The sequence below is a fragment of the Schistocerca piceifrons genome, chromosome 1 (assembly GCF_021461385.2).
Source record: "Schistocerca piceifrons isolate TAMUIC-IGC-003096 chromosome 1, iqSchPice1.1, whole genome shotgun sequence".
In the NCBI taxonomy this organism is placed as follows: Eukaryota; Metazoa; Arthropoda; class Insecta; order Orthoptera; family Acrididae; genus Schistocerca; species Schistocerca piceifrons.
In genome coordinates, this window is record NC_060138.1 from 1,112,231,449 (window position 1) to 1,112,251,970 (window position 20,522).

Below are 20,522 nucleotides of genomic sequence, written 5' to 3' on the forward strand. Positions count from 1 at the left end.
ATTTGGCAAATGAACATGTAAATAGCTTTCTCAGTACAGCAACCCTCTGAAAACCAAACTGTGATTTGCTTATGATGCTGTTGTTGCTAAGATGAGATACTATTCTGAAATACATCCTGTTTTCAAAAATTTTGGAGAATGTCGACGGCAGTGAAACAGGTCGGTAGTTATTGACATCTCTCTCATCACTTTTCATAAATAAGGGTTTAACAATGGCATATTTCAGTCTCTCTGGAACAACATATTTCAAATAAGACTGTGCTTATTACATGGAACAATTTTAGTACTCAATTGGAAACACCATCAAAACCAGATGAGCTTCTATTTTTGAGAGAATGTGTAATCTTAATTTCAGAAGGACAAGTTTGCGATACACTCGTATGATTGAATTTTAAGAAACTTACATTTTCAACATATTGCTGTGATTTTGCCCTTGAATTGTTTGTCCCTATGCTTTCTACTATATTTAAGAAATGATTATTAAATACATTTGCTATCTGTGACCCGTCATTTATAGTCCTTCCATTCATTTCAGTGGTGGTGATGTTCTGTCTCTTGTTTAACAAATTCCATATAGTCTGTTGTCAGAAATACTGATTTCTGAATTATGTGCTTTTCCTTTGATTTTTAGTGATATTTCTTAGTTATTTTAAGTAGTTTTTGTAGTGTGCAACTGCTGCAGGATCCCTACTTGTCCTTGTCAAAAGATACATTTCCTGTCACAGGATACTGTAATCCCTCTAGTGAACCATGGGTTTTTAAATGACTTTGAGTCCTTTTTGTTTAGCTTATGTGGAGACCTAGTTTCAACTAATGATATTAATTTATTATTTAATAGATTAAATTATAATGTTGGCACTTGGTTCATTACAAATTCATCCCATGTCACCTCATATAAACTATTCTTAAAAACATTTGTCCTGGAGTCCGTAATTATTCTAACTGATTTCCACTGAGGAGTATCTGTATTACAAGGCACTTTGTTATTTATCCTGATGAACTGTGCATCATGATCAGAGAGAGAATTTGTTTCTGGGTAAACAGTTGTTTTCTTTGATGAAGCTCAATTTAAGAAAACATTATCTGTTAAGGTTGTATTTAATTTCAGAATATAAACATTGTTGGTTGTGAAATTATTTATGTTCTGGAATACATTCGAAACTGGTTACTTATCACACTGCTGCAATGGAATGGAATAACTGTTAGTGTCCTATTGTCTTTATCCATCCGTGTTGGACTATCAGAATCCTTTTAGAAAAACTACATTGAAGTCACCACAGACTATTAACTCCTTGTTGCTGTCTGACAGGGAGCAAAGTAACGAATCCAGATCACGCATAAATAGTTCAAAATTTCCCAGTGGCAATCTGTATACAGGTACAATTAAAAGTGAACTATTTTTCATCTTTAATTCACACACACACACACACACACACACACACACACACACACACATACACACACACTTACTTCTGTGTACAGATCTTTACAAAATCTACTTGTCTCAATGTGTTTGAACTTTTGTTCTGTCGTAATGTATGTAACAACTCCTCCTTTTCCTGTCTTATTTCTGCATTAGTAAGCTGCTAGAGTGTGATCTTCTAAATGTAAGATACCTAACCCTGTGTTTATGTGGTGCTCAGACAGGCACAGGATGTCTGTGTTTTCAGAGCTCTCTAAATTTTCCGAACAGACAAGCAGCTCTTCTTCCTTATTACTCAGTCCTCTAATATTTTGATGAAATAAGCTAACCTTACTTTTCTGTGGAATATTAAGCATTTTGTGGAGAAGTGAAATCTATAATTTGTTATTTTACATCAAAACTGGTGTCACTGTAGGTGTAGGAACCGTAGATAAATTTTGTGTTTGGAAACGGAGACACCAATATGAACGAGAAAATGAGTATTTACTACGGCGCTGTAGACTTTTAACGGCCGACAAAGTATGCGGTAATAATGCTTGCAAGGAAAATAGAATACACAGCACTGAATACGATGCAAATTTCAAGTGATTTGCGTAGTCAACTTTTTACCATTATTTTGCTTATATTGCTGCTCCTCTGTTTTAAGTGAGAAATTCTATACGTTCAGTTTCTTTATTTATTTTTTTCCCCCCGCACAGATACAGGCTGGAAACTGTTGTAATAGTACAGGAAGAGGGCAATGGTTTTGGCTCGGGGCCACTTTGTGGAAATAAACGTTGGCGGAGGACCACACCTTTTTAAACGATTGCATGCATTAGATAACTTTGCATTTCAGGATAGGTATAAATTGTTACGTAAAAATTCTGACTATCGTGGTGATCCACACAAAAGCCCGGACCGCCATTTGCTCGCACCTGGTATCGTACTAGCTATGAAAATGTGTGACTCCCGCAAAAGAGGGCGAAAAATGTTTTTAGAATCGTTCCAGCTATTCGGCACGGAAAAAAGTAAAGAAGAGAAGTTTATAGGGCAGAATAAATAAGATAGACATCGACTCTACAGTAGTCGAAGTACGTATAAAATTTGATACAAAATATGTGTTGTCCTACAGTCTTTCAGTCGTATTATTGTTTTTTACGTATAGCGAATATCCTCTTGAGTGGAACTCAGGGCCAGTGAAGTACAATTTAATGTATTCATACATCCTTAATACCCTATCAAAATGTGATTTTGGAAGAAAAAGTCGGAAGACGTACCCTGCTATTCTCAAGAAATGGTTCAAACAGAATTAATAGTCTCTGGGATATTATAATATGTTTCGTACAGCGTGCAGCCTCGGAGCCCGGATAGCTCAGTCGGTAGAGCATTAGGCTTTTAACCTAAGGGTCCAGGGTTCGAGTCCCTGTTCGGGCGTTATTTTTTTTCTTCAAATATTTTTCATTCTTCGGTACGAATGAACTATAGAATCATCAAACTTTCGTCTTATTTCTTTTCCTATTTAATTTACGCTCTCTAATTGAAACAAACCAAAAAACATTTACTAGTACTAGGTTTGTTAAGTTGAACCTTTATCAATATCAGTCGAGCTGAACTGATTGTTTCCGAACACCCTAAATTTTGATGTAATGTACAATGCAGTATATTTTGTTATTTACGGGTGAGCAGTATTGTTTTATACTTTCAGCTTAACATGCAGCCACAGTTAAGGGACGTATCTTCCAGTTACTATCGGATTTCATGAATATGGTTAAAATGTTACCATTGTTTAGAGCCCTATAATCATGTGCTTACGCTACGGAAATCAGTGTTTGTGGATACGAGAAACTTGATCATGGCTGTCATTGTACTTAACTGCTTGGGCGTAGAGCGCAGCACTTGCACACTGCAATGCGACTTGGCGCGGGTTAGGTTCGACTGGTGGGGGTTCGCGGTGTCGCCGGCAGATAGCAGCACATGGCAGCGACTAGAGGTGCTTGCAGCAGTCGGGGGTAGAGCGCGCTGACAGTCATCGAAACGCTTCTGTAACTACAGGCACACAAGCACTGTACCTTCCCGTAAAGTACATTTATATTCTAGTCAGACTATGTTTTTACCAGCAAAGCTGGGTGGTTTTGATTCCTTCCGTTTCATTTTACATTTATTTTATATCTTACTTTAATCTTTTCTGGGTAGGTTGGGCCTTGCTTAACCCCAGTGTGAGAGTTTGCGAAAAATTGTAGTGGGCCAACATTGAAAAAATGTATAAAGGGTAAAAATCTCATTTTGGAGGTTTTTTCGCGTGTAACTCAGAAACTACACTCACATCTGCATGACTACTCAGCAGCTAACACTTAGTGCATGACATGGGGTTCTTCGGAGCGCTTTCAGACTACTGTTGAACTGTAAATTTGACAGACGGACCGCAACCCGTATGCAGCGCCCAACAGGACGAGTGCAACAGAAAACTTATGCGCTACTGCTCTGGCGGCTCGTGTCCACAATTTTTTAAATTCAGATAAATATGATAGTATAAAATTATTAGCATCTGCTGTATAGCAGTTATATTCGTAAACGTATTTATACAGTTTCAGCCGCAGGCGATAACATCAATAATAATAATAATGTGCAGAACTTGTCTGAAAAAAGGAAGAATTTTTTTTGTGGAATTTTATTGTTTTGTACGTAATTTACTACAGTTTAAGGCAAGAACGAAAAAATGTTTAAGCTTTCGCTACTCTCCGTTTCGCATTATTTGTGTATGTGGGAGTTTTCACGCTTTGCTGTTTCTTCGGACAAATGTACAACATCCCTAACTCGTGTATTAGTCAACGAATTAACTTCTGGGCTGAAAATCAGGAATTCTTACGTTGCACCCACATAACGACTTACGCTTATTATACACTTCATTGTTAAATGTTCGCTTGAAGTCACGCGTATTTGATTTCGTTACTTTCGTAGGCAACTAATCTGGTCTGGAATGCCCTAGTTTCTTTGCGGCTAATTTTTACTAGTAATTCTATTTTACGTTAGCGGTTAATACAGGTTCAACAGAGTTCATGTTGAAACTCCACGTGAAAACCGATTCCCGTACATTAGACAGTCAAAACACAAACTGCCGTTTGCAGAAATGATTAAATTCTAGTAATACTGTCTACCAATAAGGTCAAATTAGGCGCTGAGAGCCATAAGGGCCAAAGCACAACCCCTCCCCCCTTTCTATTTAAATGAATATCAGATTAATCAGTGACACAGTTTTTCATTATGTTCAAATAACAGGGTGATTCACGAAGATCTGCAAGGATTTTTATTATGTTATCCTACAAGTAAAATAAAAGAATTAAGTTCATACAAACATGGGTCCGGAAATGTTTAATTAAGGAGTCACGGCTAATAAAAGATTTTGCCTGAAATTTAGCAACTTCGCTAATATGAAGCCATCGCGAAACTGTACGAGGTTAAAGTAAAGCACGATTTCCATTTATTTTGTTGTTATTGGTCTCGTGAATCTAATAAAACATGGCCCCGACGTGTGTCTGCAGTAGTTTTCCAGAATATCCAAAGTAGCAAAGATTATTCATCATCATCATCATCATTTAAGACTGATTATGCAAAGATTAGTATACAAGTAATTTTGTTTACTTTCCATTAAGAATGTATTTGTTGGCAACCGTTAGTGAGTTGTTTCAGTCGTTTCCTAATCTTAAACGAGTTAGTTTTCTGTATTATTGAGTGAAAGAATATAACAGCAACAGTGTCTTTAAGTGAAACCACATAGTAACTGTCGTAGTTTGTAGATTATTTATGAAATAGGGATGCCTTTCAAATTTACGACATAGGAATACGCCGATATGGTGTTTATTTATGGCAATTGTGATGGTAATGCTACGGCTGCAGTTAACAAATATAGTGTACGTTATCCAACTCGGAGGATTCCGAATACACGAACTATCAGTGCAGTATTTCGAATGTTTCGGGATACATGTAACCTACGTAGCGTTCATAATCAGTACGATCACTCGACACATGAAAACGATGATGAGGGTATTATGGATGCTGTTCAATGTAGCCCAGGTACCAGTACACGACGTATCTCTCAACGATTACGCATCGCACAATCTAAGCTATTGGGTCACTGAAGTACAATAATCTGTATCCTTATCATAAACAAAAAGCGCATCATTTACATCCGCGAGATCCTGCCCTTTGCTTGGAGTTGTGCAACTGGTTAAATACTAATCGACAGTTACACAAATACATTTTATTTACTGATGAGCCACAGTTTACTCGAGATGGTATAAACAGTTTACTTAACGAGCACGCGTGGTCTGAAGCAGACTCACATGCAACACTGCAACACAATTTCCAATAACAAAATCTGTTCATACACGTGCAGCTAAATGCGTTGAACTCTGTGCAGACATTTTTGAACATTTATTGTCAGTATATTGTGAAATTATATGTACACTGTACAACTTCCTTAACACTGAGATTTTTTTTCGGTTTGACATGTATTCATAAAAGCAGATTATCTCACACATTCATACAGCTTCAGTTAACGAAATTATCATCGTTTTTCGAAAATTAAATTCTCCAAAACCTCTGTTGAAAACTTGGTGCAATTGTCTGGAATTTAAAAAACAAATTGGGCCGAGAAGTAATAAAAAATTTTACGAAATTAGTTCTTTGCTTCTCTGGATTTTCTGGAAAAATACTGCAGACACACGTCTGGGACATGTTTCATTAGATTCACCAGATCAATAACAACAAAATAAATGGAAATCGTGCTTTCTTTAACCTCATACAGTTTTGCGATGCCTTCGTATTAGCGAAGTAGCTAAATTTCAGGCAAAATCTTTTATTAGCCGTAACCCCGTAACTAAACATTTGCGGACCTATGTTTATGTGAACTTTATTCTTTATCTTAACTTTTAGAATAACATATTAAAATATTTGGATATATTCGTGAATCGCCCTATATGTACACTGTGCGCATGCAGTACAGGTAAACCATAAGATCAACAGATGGATCGGTTATTTATGAAAGGGCTCATGTCACTTTTTTTTCTTTTTTCTTTTTCTTCAAATACGAGTTTGTCATGAAAATGTATTGTGCCAACATCCACACATCGTTTACTTATGAAAGGTCTCTTCTCGAACCAATACTTTTCTAGATACAGCCATTGCAAAAATGTGTCTAGTTATGAAACGGGTCATGTCAATGACAAGAGACCTTTCTTAAATAAAGTATCGTTGGTAGCAGTGGTCTGGTAACCAGCTGTTTCTGTTTACTAGTCTGTGTAGTGTACAGTTCTATTCCTCTCTCTTCATTGTGATTGTTATTGTTGTTGATTAGTTTCACGGGATATCTTTAACCTAAAATAAATTTAAGAGTTGCTAAGAAGATTTCGTGTGCTCCTAAAAAATGTCAGAGTGGTAATGACGACATGGAAGGTAATGAACGTAAAAGAGGAGTTCGCATGACCGAGGTCTACAAAGTAAATCGTGTAATAAAAGCAAGAATCCGTGGTCAGGAGTATATTAATTAGAAAGGGAATGTTTCTCAGGCACGAAGAACAGGGACACCATGCTCGTAAGTTGATTTATTTAGTTTACAATACCTTAGATCTAGATAGTTGTGTAGGTTTGTGTTGTAGGTTATGCTTCAGTTTATTGCGTTTTGTTGTTCTACGTGAGCCATAACTTGGCCTATATCGTAAAGTCTTACATTTCTAAACTGATTTTAAAAGAAATGGGACTAAGTTATTCTGCATTTTGTAGGTGCAGAACGAAATGTTTCAACAAGTTTTCTGAGGAGGACCAAATTGACATTCTTAGCAGAGGCAGAAGCTTTGCAAGCAAATATGAACAAGACATATTTTATCAGTCATTAATAGATCATCATCCAGTGAAAAGTAGAAGGTCTAGGTTGAAACCTAACCCCACAGATGACAAAGAAGAGTTTACTAAGCCTAAGCATTCTGTTGAACATGTGAGCTCATTTACGTTTCACGTTATGGCTGGTGAACAACGAGCTAAGGTGTGCAAAAAAGCGTTTCTGAGTTTGTATGACATAGGGGACTGAAAGAGCTAATTTTAAAAGCTGAGTCGCCTAGAGATTTGAGAGGACAACGGAAGAACCATAAGACTTTTCCACAAGATTATACTGACCAAATCAAAGACCACATTAAGACATTCCCCCTAAAAACTAGTCACTACTCGTCGAAAGAAATACAATATTTAGACGCAAAACTTGAAATACGGGAAATGCACAACATGGTTTTAGAAAAAGTTATGGTTGTGATGTAAAATATAGCTTTTATTGTAAAGTATTCAACGAACATTTTAACTGCCGGTTTGGAAGGCCCCAAATTGACACTTGCTGTGAGTGTGAGATATTTAATACACGTATCAAAAACCCTCAGCTTAATGATACAGCAAAACGAGTAGCGGTTGTGCAGTTACTCGTGCACAAAAGGCGGGTTGACAACTTTTATACTTCATTACGTGAAACAAAACAATACTGTGCAGGACATGATAATGCTGTACTTTTGTGCTTTGACTACATGGCAAACATTTCTTTGCCCACAATTCCGGTTCAGGATGTCTACTACCTTTGGCAGCTGTCAGTTTATCCATTTTGTATCCACAACAGCAGTACTGACATAGCATCCTTTTACTTGTACCACCAAGGTGTTGCAGGAAAGGGCAACAGGGAAGTTTGCTCTTTTATAATGAAGTATATCAATGATAATATACCAGAAAATGTTGATGAATCGTACCTGTACAGTGATAACTGTACAGGTCAATACAAAAGTCACGCAATGATTAGGTTCCTACTTTCTCTTACAGACAGTGGAAGATGCAAGAAGATTGTGTACAGACTGCCCATCAGGGGCCACTCTTATCTGCTCTGTGACAGAATCTTTGGCCTTGCCAAAAGAAAATTAAGGAAATGTGACCGATATTATACAATAAAAGAAGTATGTGAAATGATATTAATGTGTACAATACAGGGAAAGTTTAGTTTTGATTTGATAAAAACAAAAAATATTTTGGATTTAAAAAAATGGTGGCCTCAGTTCTATAAGACATGTACTGTTTCAGAGGAAACCAAATGTGAAAAGAAGGGAAAAAGAGAATATTTTACTATTTCTAACTACTATAAATTCTCGTTCCAGCAGTCAAGTAAAAATAACAGTATCAGCTTTTATTAGTGGAATCCTCTACAACACATTCAAACTAGCTTTCCCAAGCTGTTCTGACCGTTTGCTTAGCTTTGATGTGGCATCATACATACATAAATAAATCCTTGTTCCATAGATCATGAATACGACATTTCGTAGTGATGTGGAACGTGTCATCTTAACATAAGTTTTCTTTACAACAAAATAAGTAATTTTTTGTACAGTTACTACTACATATCTAAGAATTCATCTATTGAGTAGAAGGAGTTGTCATTTAGAAATTCTTTTAATTTGCTTTTAAACGTTGGTTGGCTATCTGTCAGACTTTTAATACGATTTGGCAAATGATCAAAGATTTTTGTGGCAGCATAATTCACTCCTTTCTGTGCCAAAGTGAGATTGATTCCAGAATAGTGTATATCATCCTTTCTTCTAGTGTTGTAGCTATAGCTACTTCGCTGTTATCTTTAAATAGGGATGGGTGATTAATAACAAATTTCATAAGCGAATATATGTATTGCGAAGGCACCGTGAATATCCTGAGTTCCTTAAATAAATGTCTGCAGGGTGATCTTGGGTGGCCTAAAACTAATATTCTGATTACACGCTTTTGTGCAATGAATACTTTCTCTCTTAATGACGAATTGCCCCAAAATATGATGCCATATGAAAACAGTGACTGAAAATAGGCATAGTAGGCTAATTTACTGATATGTTTATGCAATAAACCTAATAGCATAAGTAGCTGAACCTAACCGTTTCAGCAGATCATCGATGTGTTTCTTACAATTCAATTTCTCATCAGTGAACACACCCAGACATTTTGAGTATTCTACTGTAGCAACAGACTTCCGTTCATAGTCTATATTTATCAATGGTATTATGCCATTTACTGTACAGAATTGTATAAACTGTGTTTTCTCAAAATTTAGTAAGAGTCCATTTGCAGAGAACCACTTAATAATTTTCTGAAAGACATTATTTGCAATTTCCTTAGCTGGTTCTTGCTTCTTGGGAGTGATCACTATACTTGTATCACCGGCAAAAAGAACTAACTTTGCATCTTCATGAATATAGAGTGGCAAGTCGTTAATATATATTAAGAGCAATAAGGGACCCAGTACTGAACCCTGTGGGACACCATTCTTGATACCTCCCTAGTTAGAGGACTCTGCTGGTTTTTGTAGACTATCTGTACTGTTAATTTCAACCTTCTGCATTCTTCCAGTTAAGTATGAATTAAACCATTTGTGCACTGTCCCACTCATACCACAATACTTAAGCTTATGTAGAAGAATTTCTTGATTCACACAATCAAAAGCCTTTGATGGACCACAGAATATCCCAATGGGTGATGTTTGGTTATTCATTGGATTTAATATTTGATCAGTGAAAGCATATATAGCATTGTCTGTTGAAAAGCCTTTCTAAAAACCAAATTGACGTTTAGTTGGTACTTGATTTCTACAAACACATTTTTACAGAAGTCCCTGTCGCCGGCAAAATCTTTCACTTTTCTTCCTATGGTGGCATTGTGAGCCGTTTTGCAAAAGCAGGTGACTGGGGGCCTACTGGTTCTTCATTTTTGTGTGTGCGGAAAACCAGGTGTTGTATTAAACATAGTAATTCAGAATGTCACTTTTATGGACCGTAAATATTATAGCACCTTGAACCCCCAGTGTTACATTTCAGGTTCACTCTTCTTCGTCACTGTATCTGTTACACGTTCTGCACGTGTTACATTTCCACTACCCAAACAATACTTGAGAACAGTGGAAACTGTAACATACATTATTAGACCTCATTTTAATGTTTATAGTAGGATATGCGTTTCCAATCATAAATATTTATCTAAGGTTCGTACACTTACACTGATATCGGTTTTGATGGAAAGTATCTGCCCAGCACATCCTGCATTCTCTATGCTGGAGATATTAACCTTCCGTCGGGCGCAGCTGTTCAAATTGATACACCTCGAAGTTTACTTTAAATCATTTGTCAACGAGTGGCAGCACTGACGCCTACTCGCTAGTAGCTAGCCTTTTCCGAACGCTTGTCATTGTTGTGTGCTTCATTGTCGATACGACTGCTCTTTTGTCGATAAATGTGCTGATTGATCAGTTTGATACACTGCGCCCGTTCGTGTTGCATTTCAACAATTCATTTCTTTGGTTATCAACATAACTTAGTAAGAAGTACAATGTTAGTATACAATGTGTAATGCACTTATTTTCTTTTTGGACCGTTTAATCGTCAGTTAAGAATGTTTGAGTATTAGGTATCAAATTGATACACTGCGCCTGACTGCGTTTTAGGTGTGAGACACTTGATCACGGCAGGCTACAGTAAGACGTACAACCTCCTTGGCCCAAATCATGTTGCAGAAATACAAAAAATGTTGTTCGAAGAGGATAATGATGAAGTTCAAGAGGATTTTGAAGATGAAGTAGACACAGATTGTGATGACGCAGTTGAAGTTCGGCAGGAAGATTCAGAAACAGAGGGAAACGACAGTGAAAACGACGAGGAAGTACTTGAAGAAAGCCAGCATTATTATACTGGAAGGAACAAAGAGACAAAATGGAATAAAGCTCCACCATCGCAGAGAGTACGTTTCAGGGCCCACAATATTATTCGAAAGTTACCTGGTCCTATAGGTGCGGCGAAAGAATTGAGAACGCCTTTGGAATGTTGGAATTGCCTCATAGATGACGACATTTTGCCGATTATAGTTCCGTATACCAATCAGTATATTGAGAGCATCAAAGCGTCTTTTCAGCGAGAGAGAGACGTAAAACCTATAGATATTATTGAATTAAAAGCTTTCATTGGTCTTATGTTTTTGACTGGTGTTAACAAAAGTAACAGACAAAGCTTAGAAGATCTGTGGGGAAGTGATGGGGATGGAATTGAAAAATTTCGTCTCGTTATGAACATACAACGTTTCAAATCATCATGCGGTGCCGTAGATTTGACAATCGTGTGACTCGCGATGAAAGGAGAATATTAGACAAGATAACAGCGATTCGGGAAATATTTTCTCTGTTTGTACAGAACTGCCAGAAATCCTACACCCTCGGAGAAAACGTTACAGTAGATGAGAAACTTGAAGGATTCCGTGGAAGGTGCAGTTTTCGCCAATACATACCTAGCAAACCAAACAAATATGGAATTAATATATATGCTCTTGTGGATTCCCAGGTATTTTATCTCTATAATCTGGAAATATACGCTGGGCTGCAGCCAGATGGATTGTACCACATTAGCAATAAACCTTCAGATGTTGTTCTGCGACAAATATGGAATTAAGATATATGCTCTTGTGGATTCCCAAGTATTTTATCTCTATAATCTGGAAATATACGCTGGGCCGCAGCCAGAAGGATTGAACCACGTTAGCAATAAACCTTCAGATGTTGTTTTGCGACTATGTGAACCAATTTATCAGTCAGGTCGAAATGTGACAGCAGACAATTGGTTTACTAGTATTGGTTTGATAGAAGAGCTAAGAAGAAAAAATCTTTCTTTGTTGGGACGATGAAGAAAAACAAGCGTGAGATACCTCTGGAGTTTGCTACCAGTAAAGGCAGGGCTGTCCATAGTTCGCAGGGCTGTCCATAGTTCTCTTTTAGGCTTCAAGAAAGGTTGTACTCTAATTTCCTACGTTCCTAAAATGGGGAAGTGTGTTATCTTGGCATCAAGTTTGCATGAAGATAATTCAGTAGGCACTGACACTGGAGATAAACAGAAGCCCTCCATTGTAACATTTTACAATAGCACCAAAGGTTGAGTCGACACTACAGATAAGTTGACCGCTTCATACAATGTAGCAAGAAATGTGTGCCGTTGGCCCATGGTCATATTTTTTGCAATGATCAATATGAGTGGAATCAATTCACAAGTAATTTACTATGGCAACAACGAGAATTTTATCTGAAGTAAAGGATTCCTGAAGCAACTCTCACATGTGTTAGTTCTACCTCAATTGGTTCGTAGATGCTTGGACACCTCAGGAATTCACAGAGATCTTCAACTGCGGCTATGCCAATATAGGCCAACGTGTGAAGAAGAAGCAGAAGACACAAGCAGAAACGAAGAGCAAGGGACTGGGATCAAGAGGAAAAGGTGTAATACCTGCGCAGAAAAGAAAGACTGACAAAGTATCGTTGCAAAGTGTGTCAGAAGCCTATCTGTTTGATACACATTGAACCTTTTTGCTCTGAATGCGGAAAAATTCCGCATTTGTTACCACAGTGAAAAAGTGTGATAAAACAAATGAATGAGTTGTAATGTCATTGTTGTTCTGCTCCAGTGTCATAATAGTCTTTTTGTAAAGATAATTGTCATTTGTAATGTGTTTTATTAGTGAAATATAATAAAGAAGCAAATGAAAAAGCGACGTTTTTATCATTTGTTACTAAAGCCCAACATTGACGATAAGAAATCTGAATGATGAATATTTCTACTGCAGTTGTGCTCGTATGTCATCTTTGTCTTTCTTTAAATATATTCGGCACTTATAATATGTTTTGTGAACAGAATTTAATAAATGATCACGTGAATAAACGGTGTGATCAATTTGATACACCGCGCCCGATCTCACTGCGACAAGCACTGCGCCCGACAGATAGTTAAGCTTGTTTTTCTTCCTGTAAATACTATTATCTTATTGCAAACCACGGACCAAGAAGAAATTAGTCTGAAATGCCACTGTAGTAAGCTCATATTACGGAAAATAATACAACTCATTGAGAAAAAGCAGGATAATTCTATTAACTGATGGACACGATACAGTATACAGCCACAGCATTATCAGCGGTTGGAGCCGGATCACAGCCTAAACCATCAAGAACTGTTTCCGCCATGCGGGGATCACAACTGAAGGAATAAATGTCGCCGAAACAGAAGACAATTTCGATGACACTGATGATCTGCATTGCTGCCAGAAATCAGCTGTGACATTCTCAAACACTGCGGCTATGAAATGTATGCAACGGTAGATGATGGGTGTGCTACAACCGAAGCGGACCTTGAGTTGAGCGAGGGAGATGAAGAAGAGAGGAAGAAGAAAGAAAGAAATTGCCTATCCCTGCTATGAGTGACGCTTTAGAAGCCATTACAATTGTGAGCGTGTTCTATAAAGTTAGGATAGGAAGATGTGAAATTGCAAATGGAGTAATGAACAGAATGTAATGTCAGCTTAAGAGAGAATACCGTGTGTAAAATACAACATGGCTAAATAAATTTGATCTTTCCCATTTGCCACCACAGTAGACTGAAAATACGAATCTCGGTTACAACGACACTCGTTTATAACAACATAATTTTCAAGATCCTTTGAATGTAGTTATAGCCAGGTACCATTGATTTTCTCTACCTAATCTCTTAACGTGCGTGGGAAAAATGAACACGTAAGTCTTTAAGTACGAGACTTGATTTCTGTATTGCTGACACGTTCCACATCATTACGAAGTGTCGTATTCATGATCTACGGAACAAGTATTAATCTAATCTAATCTTATCTTTTATTATGATTATCATTTCTCCCTCAGTAGTTTGGTGACTGAAATTTCGCGAAAAGATCTCACCGCAACGAAAAACGTCTTTGTTTCAATGATTGCCATCTCAACTCTCTTGTCATATCCGTGAAATTCTCTCCCTTATTTCGCTACAATGCAAAACGAGCTGCCCTTCTTGGAACTTTTTCGATGTCCTCCGTCGGTCCTATCTGGCAAGGACCCCTTACAACACAGCAATAATCTATCAGTGAACAATCCTGCCAGTAAAACGTCGTCTTCGGTTTGCTGTCCGTACATTATCTATGTGATCGTTCCATCTTAAGTTGTCGTATTTAGTCGAATTGGGAACCTTTAGATTTGTGTGATGCATCTTGTAATCGAAATTTAGCGGATACCTTTCAGTGCTCATGTTGATGACTTCACCCTTTTCCTTATTTAGGGTCAATTGCCAATTTTCGCAACAGTAAGATATCGTGTCTTAAGTCATTTTGCAATTGGTTTTGATCTTCTAATGACTTTATTGAACGGTAAATGACAGCGTCATTTGCAAACGATCTAAAGTGTTCAGATATATGTACTAAATCGTTATAAGGAATAGGGACAGCACAGGGCCCATAACATTTCCTTGGGGGACGCCGAATATCACTTACCTTACTCGATTGCTACGCACTGTGACTTTCTGCGAGTAAATCTCAGATCTAATTGCACAGCGTAAACTCCATAGGTACCCAGTTTGATTAGAAGTCTCTTGTGAGGAACAGTGTCAAAAGCCTTCTGAAAATCTAGAAATATGGAATCAATTCGACGTCCTCTGTCGGTAGCACTCGTACTTTGTCGGAGTAAAGAGCTAGTTGAGTTTCAGAAGAACTTTATTTTCTGAATCCGTGTTGGCTGTTTGTCAATAAATCGTTTTCTTCTAGGTAACCCACAATGTTAGAACAATCGACGTTAGTGGTGTTGGTCTGTAATTCCGCAGGTACTCCTGCTTCCTTTCTTGGCTACTGGTGTGACCTGTGAAACGTTTCCGTCTTTAGGTAAGGATCTTACATCGAGCCAGCGGCTGTACATTATTGTTAAGTACGGAGCTATTATATCAACATACTATGAAATGTATCTAATTGGTATACGTTTTGGACCAGAAGACTTAATATAAGCAAGTGATGTGAGTTGTGTCATTACACCGAGGATATCTACTCCTGAGTTAGTCATGTGGGCAGCAGTTCTTGATTCGAATTCTGAAATATATACTTCGCATTCTGATTGCGTCTTGTCACATGTGAACTTTACACGTGACTAGAATCTCTGTGTCAAATTTCGAGACAGAGTTCAACGTCTCCCAATTGGAAATGAAATTACATAAAATTTGCTACACATTTCACTGTTTAAGCTATTTTCTTCCGCAAACCGTTGGGGCTAAAGCTCTAGATGAAAATTGGCTCCTCAAAAGCCCACTTTTCCCACTCCAAAACTCTAATTTATTATTAAAGGCTGTCAGTGGATTCCTCCCAGTTCTCTGCCTAATTTATAACTAAAGGCTGTCAGTAAATTCCTCCTAGTTCTCTGCGTATATTGTATTTAGGCCTTCTTTGTAGAGATAGACGTCATTTTGTAAGAAATACATAAGCCCCAGTTGTTTGATTAAGTCCGATATTGTACAAATACAGTTACAAAAAAAACTTAAATTCCAACGATAAATCTTGATAGACGATTACATATTACTATATTACACATGATTATACGTATATTACGTTGTTATGTAAGCAAAGCATCACGGTTGAGGTACTTCGAAGGCGGCAGGTCGCGGTACGGCTTCGGGTTGTTCCGCGCTTGTTCACATAGAAAATGACAAGAGGTGGCGAGAGAACAGAAACTAGTGATCACATCTCAAGGAGAGAGGAATTCTTACGAAGTAGATTGTGAGGTTAGACATACATTCCGCATCGTGTAAGAGTCTTCAGTAGGCCTACGTTCTCGTCTCTCTCTTCGGTCTCTTCTTCATCTGCAACACTGCTGTCTTTCGGGGACTCGACATTTTCACAGAGCTCTTCTAACGATATCGATATGCAGATCGGGATGCAGTGGACACCTGCCTTCCAACATCCACGGTTGTGTTGGCAACCTTTTTCACATTTACACGGAATGTGGCGGAGTGTCGAGTCCGGTGCACGGTTCAAAGTGGTTGATACTGGCGCAGGGTCAGTCCTTTTTGTTTTCCACTTCACTCGTTCGGATCTCTCTGTTGATCATGGAGCGTGCTTTAACCGGAAAATCATTGCTGCACCTGAAAGTAAACTCCCAGTGAATAATGTGCAACAGCTTCAGGGGGCGGGGGGTAACGAGGCAATACTGGTTTTACTTTTGTACAGTAAAGATGTGTATTGCCTGTATCTCAAATCATTCAAGCAAGTCTCTATTTCCCATAAAGGGCCACGAGAAACAAGTTTCCTGCTTCGGGACCATCTCGTCCTGGTGTGCACGCGGGCCGTTGAAAGCATCAGTGACTGGTTGCAAGTCATTGTTCTTCTGCAGGAGTTCGAGAGAATTCAGTTCTCTGATTCAACAAATCAGAAGTGGTGTCACAACCACGTATCGCGTGCAGGAACAGTATATGGTCTAATAGGGTTTTGCCAACGGCAAAATGAAGATTGTAGAGTCTATTAGACGCCTTTTCCTATTCCTAGCTGAAAAAAATATCTTGATGTTAGGACTACACAGGCCAATCAAAATCACCACTGTCACATATCCGTTTGACGGGGCAACATAAAAGCTGTTGAGATAATCAAGTTAACATCGATTTTCGCATTAAATTTTTCCGTTAGCGTAGCTAACTCTTGTTTTTGGAGTTTGCAAGAAAACTCATGTGCAAAACAGTGGGCACCGTCGATTCTGTAAATGGTACTGCATTGCGTTCTTTCCAGTCGTTCTGTGCGCTTGGTGCTGTCAAAGTACCCATCAGAAATGACACGGTATTTGTGTTGGAGTTTGACTTGACTTATGACACTTGACTACTGCAAAGTTCTGAATATGTCTGGTCTGGTGACATTCGACTCGATGTAACACAAACAATCCGTCGACATATCTTGTATAGTTCAAGTACCGTACGCCTGTTCAATCGCTACAAATGCCCTGCACAAACTTGATTTTGTTCCTTTCCCCATCCCGTGCTCATCAAAAAGGGAGAGAGGGTAGGGGCAAAGTTCGTTCGTAGTTCCTCATCTGAATATGTCCCGATGGTCATTCATTGGAAAAGTGCGCTTGTTTGACTACAACCCTGTCTTGCACCTGAATAGAGCTGCTTAAGATCGTAGGAGGCTGCTCTCTTTCGCTTTATTTGGATTTTACAGTTTGAAAATCAGCTTCGACAGTGCGTTGTATACCTTTGGTGCCCATCTCCTTGGACAAGTGGCAGTCGATCCTGTGCTTAGTGATACTAGGTCAATGTTCTCTGGCAAATGACGATGCAGCTTAGCGAGGGCGGACGTATAAGGTTTTTGTTATTACCAGCTCTGACGCTCACACGCGCTTTCACTTGCCGATTCGTACGCGTCTCGTTGCCTCGGCCACAGACTGGGTGGGCATAGACACACTGCTGCGAATGCGATGCGACGCGACTCGTTGATACGTTACAGTTTCCGCGACATATCACACCAAACGCCAGTAAATATGGACGCACAACAATATATACGTTACACACTCATCACTATTGTAAATTATACACACGAACCCTCGTTGTGAATCAGTCTTACCTACTCGTGAAGAGCGTACCGAAATCTATGCAGTACGTGCTGAAATTAGCATTAACAAGCAGACTAAAAATGCGGCGTGGGACTTTCAATTAGTGATATTTGTTGATACAGGTGTCGTGTTAAGCTTATTACGCAGACGCACGCAGGCCCTCGCACCTACCTACCAACCAACCAACCATACGTTTCGTGGAGAAGGCAGTCGAAGCACGCACCATTTTGCCCAGAGTACTGGTGTTCGACTCCTCTACAGCGCAAAGTATGCCCCTTTTTGTATTGATTGATGCGTCAGGTAGTGATTTTGGCCTAAGTTACTTGGAAATATATTTAAAAAGTTGCTTTATTTAAGAACGAAGCCTCTCTGAATGCTACATCGATGTCTTTTCGAAGTTAACTACCTTCCCTGCATTTAATGTACCGTTTCAATTTTGTGTACATTTATGGGTGTTATTGAACTATATGAAATAAAACCGCAATAACTCCTGAAGGGTTTGCGTTAGGACGTTCAAACTGCACCGTTGGCCGCGGTGCATGATGGGAATTAATATGGTTTGGTTTATCGAACGAAGCCCACTTTCATTTTTCGTCAATAAGCAAAATTGGCGCATTTGGAGGATTGAGAATTCGCATTTCGCGATCGAGGAGTCTTTTGCAATGGGTAACTGTATGGTGTGCAGTGTCCAGTCACGGAATAATCGGTGCGATGTTCCTCGATGGCATTGTGACTACCGAACGGTACTTGAAGGTTCCGGAAGATGATTCATTTTCAAAATTGAGCCGGATTTCGACAAGATGTGGTTCATGCAGGACGGAGCTCGACCCCATCGAAGCAGGAGTGTGTTTGATGTCCTGGAGGAGCACTTTGCGGACCGCTTTCTGGCTCTGGGGTACCCAGAGGCCACTGGCAAGAGCCTCGATTGGCCGCCATATTCTCCGGATCTGAACACACTCGATTCCTGTTCGTGGGGCCGTATTAAAGACAAGGTGCACAGCAATAACCCCAAAACCATTGCTGAGATGAAAACAGCTATTCAAGATGTCATAGCCAGCATCGATGTTCCGACACTTCAGCGGGTCATGCCGACTTTCGCTATTCGTCTGCGCCACATAATCGCCGATGATTGCAGACATATCGAACATGTCTTAACCTAAATACGAATATCTGTGGTGACGTTTACATGGTGAGTGAAGTGTGTGCACCCCATAGTTTGTACCTAATGCACTTTTTTATGTAGTTCAATAATTGTCATCCTGTAGATGTCTTTGTTTATGCACTTTCAGCTAATTTAACCAGTCTTACAATTTATGCCACAGAAGATAAAAATGGTTCTATATTATTCGTTAGTGTGCCTTTTTTTATGTTTGTATCATGATAAGATTAATCCAGTTAGTGGCCAAATGTTTGGTAATGTTGTTTAATCTTCTTACATTTCTTCGTGTGTTGCCACGAAGAGAGACGCCTTCTTAAGACTAAACTCGTTTGCCATTTTTCATTGTTGTTAAGATCTGTTTCTATTGCACGATCATAGTACACTGTGTGTCTGATACAAGTAACAGTAACAGCTTGTACTGTGTGTAAAACGAAGACATCGAATGTTTCAAAATGACGACAGGATCTCGTATGGTAAATATAGTCTTTTCTTAGCGTTATTTCCTATTTGTGGCTAGCAAGCTGTTAGCACTACTGTTTTAGAAGTGGATAGGTACTGAAACGACGACCTAATGTGAGTTAGGTAGATAGATGCCTACTTCTAAAGCGCGGAAGCGATTCGGGTGCGCGTCTGGAAAAACAACAGTGCGTGAATGAGTCCGAAGGCGGTCGTTTTTCACGAGGGGGTGCGAAAGGTCAGCGACGTGGAGGTAAGGCGGACGCCAAGAAACACGTCTCCAAGTGTAGGTGGAGTCAGCCCAAACGAGACTGCTGATGGGATGTTCTCAAGGACCCACATTGTCCAAGTAGATCACGATTATACACAAATGGTTGTGTAATTGGAATTTTATGTTCTAATTGGATAGGATAACACGAAATTAGTGTGACACGGAATTCGGGCCAGAAACTTTTGACGCCCTTAGAAAAGCACATCGGTTGGAGTGTGACGGTGTGTGTGCATTTACGTGATTACTCTGCAATTGACGTGCGTGGCAGTCAGATTACTTGTATTTTTTCGTGACGGTCATTTTCTAGCTGAGTCGGTGACAACTGGTACCGTGCGGTCACGTGACCCACCATCGTGCCAGTCAAGTTAGCTGACAGTGACAGAAAGCAGCTGTCGTGTTAGAAAATGGTGGTGACCACGTTGTCGGTGGATAAAGTTGCACCTGATTTGTCGTCTTGACGCGGGCTGCCCGACGCGTCCTCATTCAGTCGTGTACGAGTCGCTGCCGTGTAACAGCAGAGATGGTAAACGACGGAGAGCGGAGATGTGCTGCGAGTCCGTCTCTGCCAGTTTCTTTTCGTCCTGTGGTGGTCCGATGTGACGCCAGTGCTGTACAGTTTGGTCGTCGCGAGGTTGTACTGATGCCAACTTGAAATCGAGTGTTTCAATGTTTCCAGGACTGGCAGCAAACCGTGAAAAATACTAATTCACAGATGTACTAAGTTAGCGCCCAACATAAATTCTAGTAGCACTCTTTTTCCTGATTTGGAAAACTTCAGAGCAGGTAAATACTTTTG

At 39.2% G+C, this 20,522-nt stretch overlaps 1 protein-coding gene and 1 non-coding gene across 2 annotated transcripts in view; both read left to right on the forward strand.

Annotated features, from left to right (window-relative positions):
- The window catches only part of LOC124777035 (mediator of RNA polymerase II transcription subunit 15), a 521,147-nt gene that overhangs the window by 144,193 nt on the left and 356,432 nt on the right, over window positions 1-20,522 (forward strand). The window lies entirely within an intron of this gene.
- On the forward strand, window positions 2,764-2,836 carry Trnak-uuu. Its single transcript has one exon. It is a non-coding gene; the product is annotated as a tRNA-Lys (tRNA).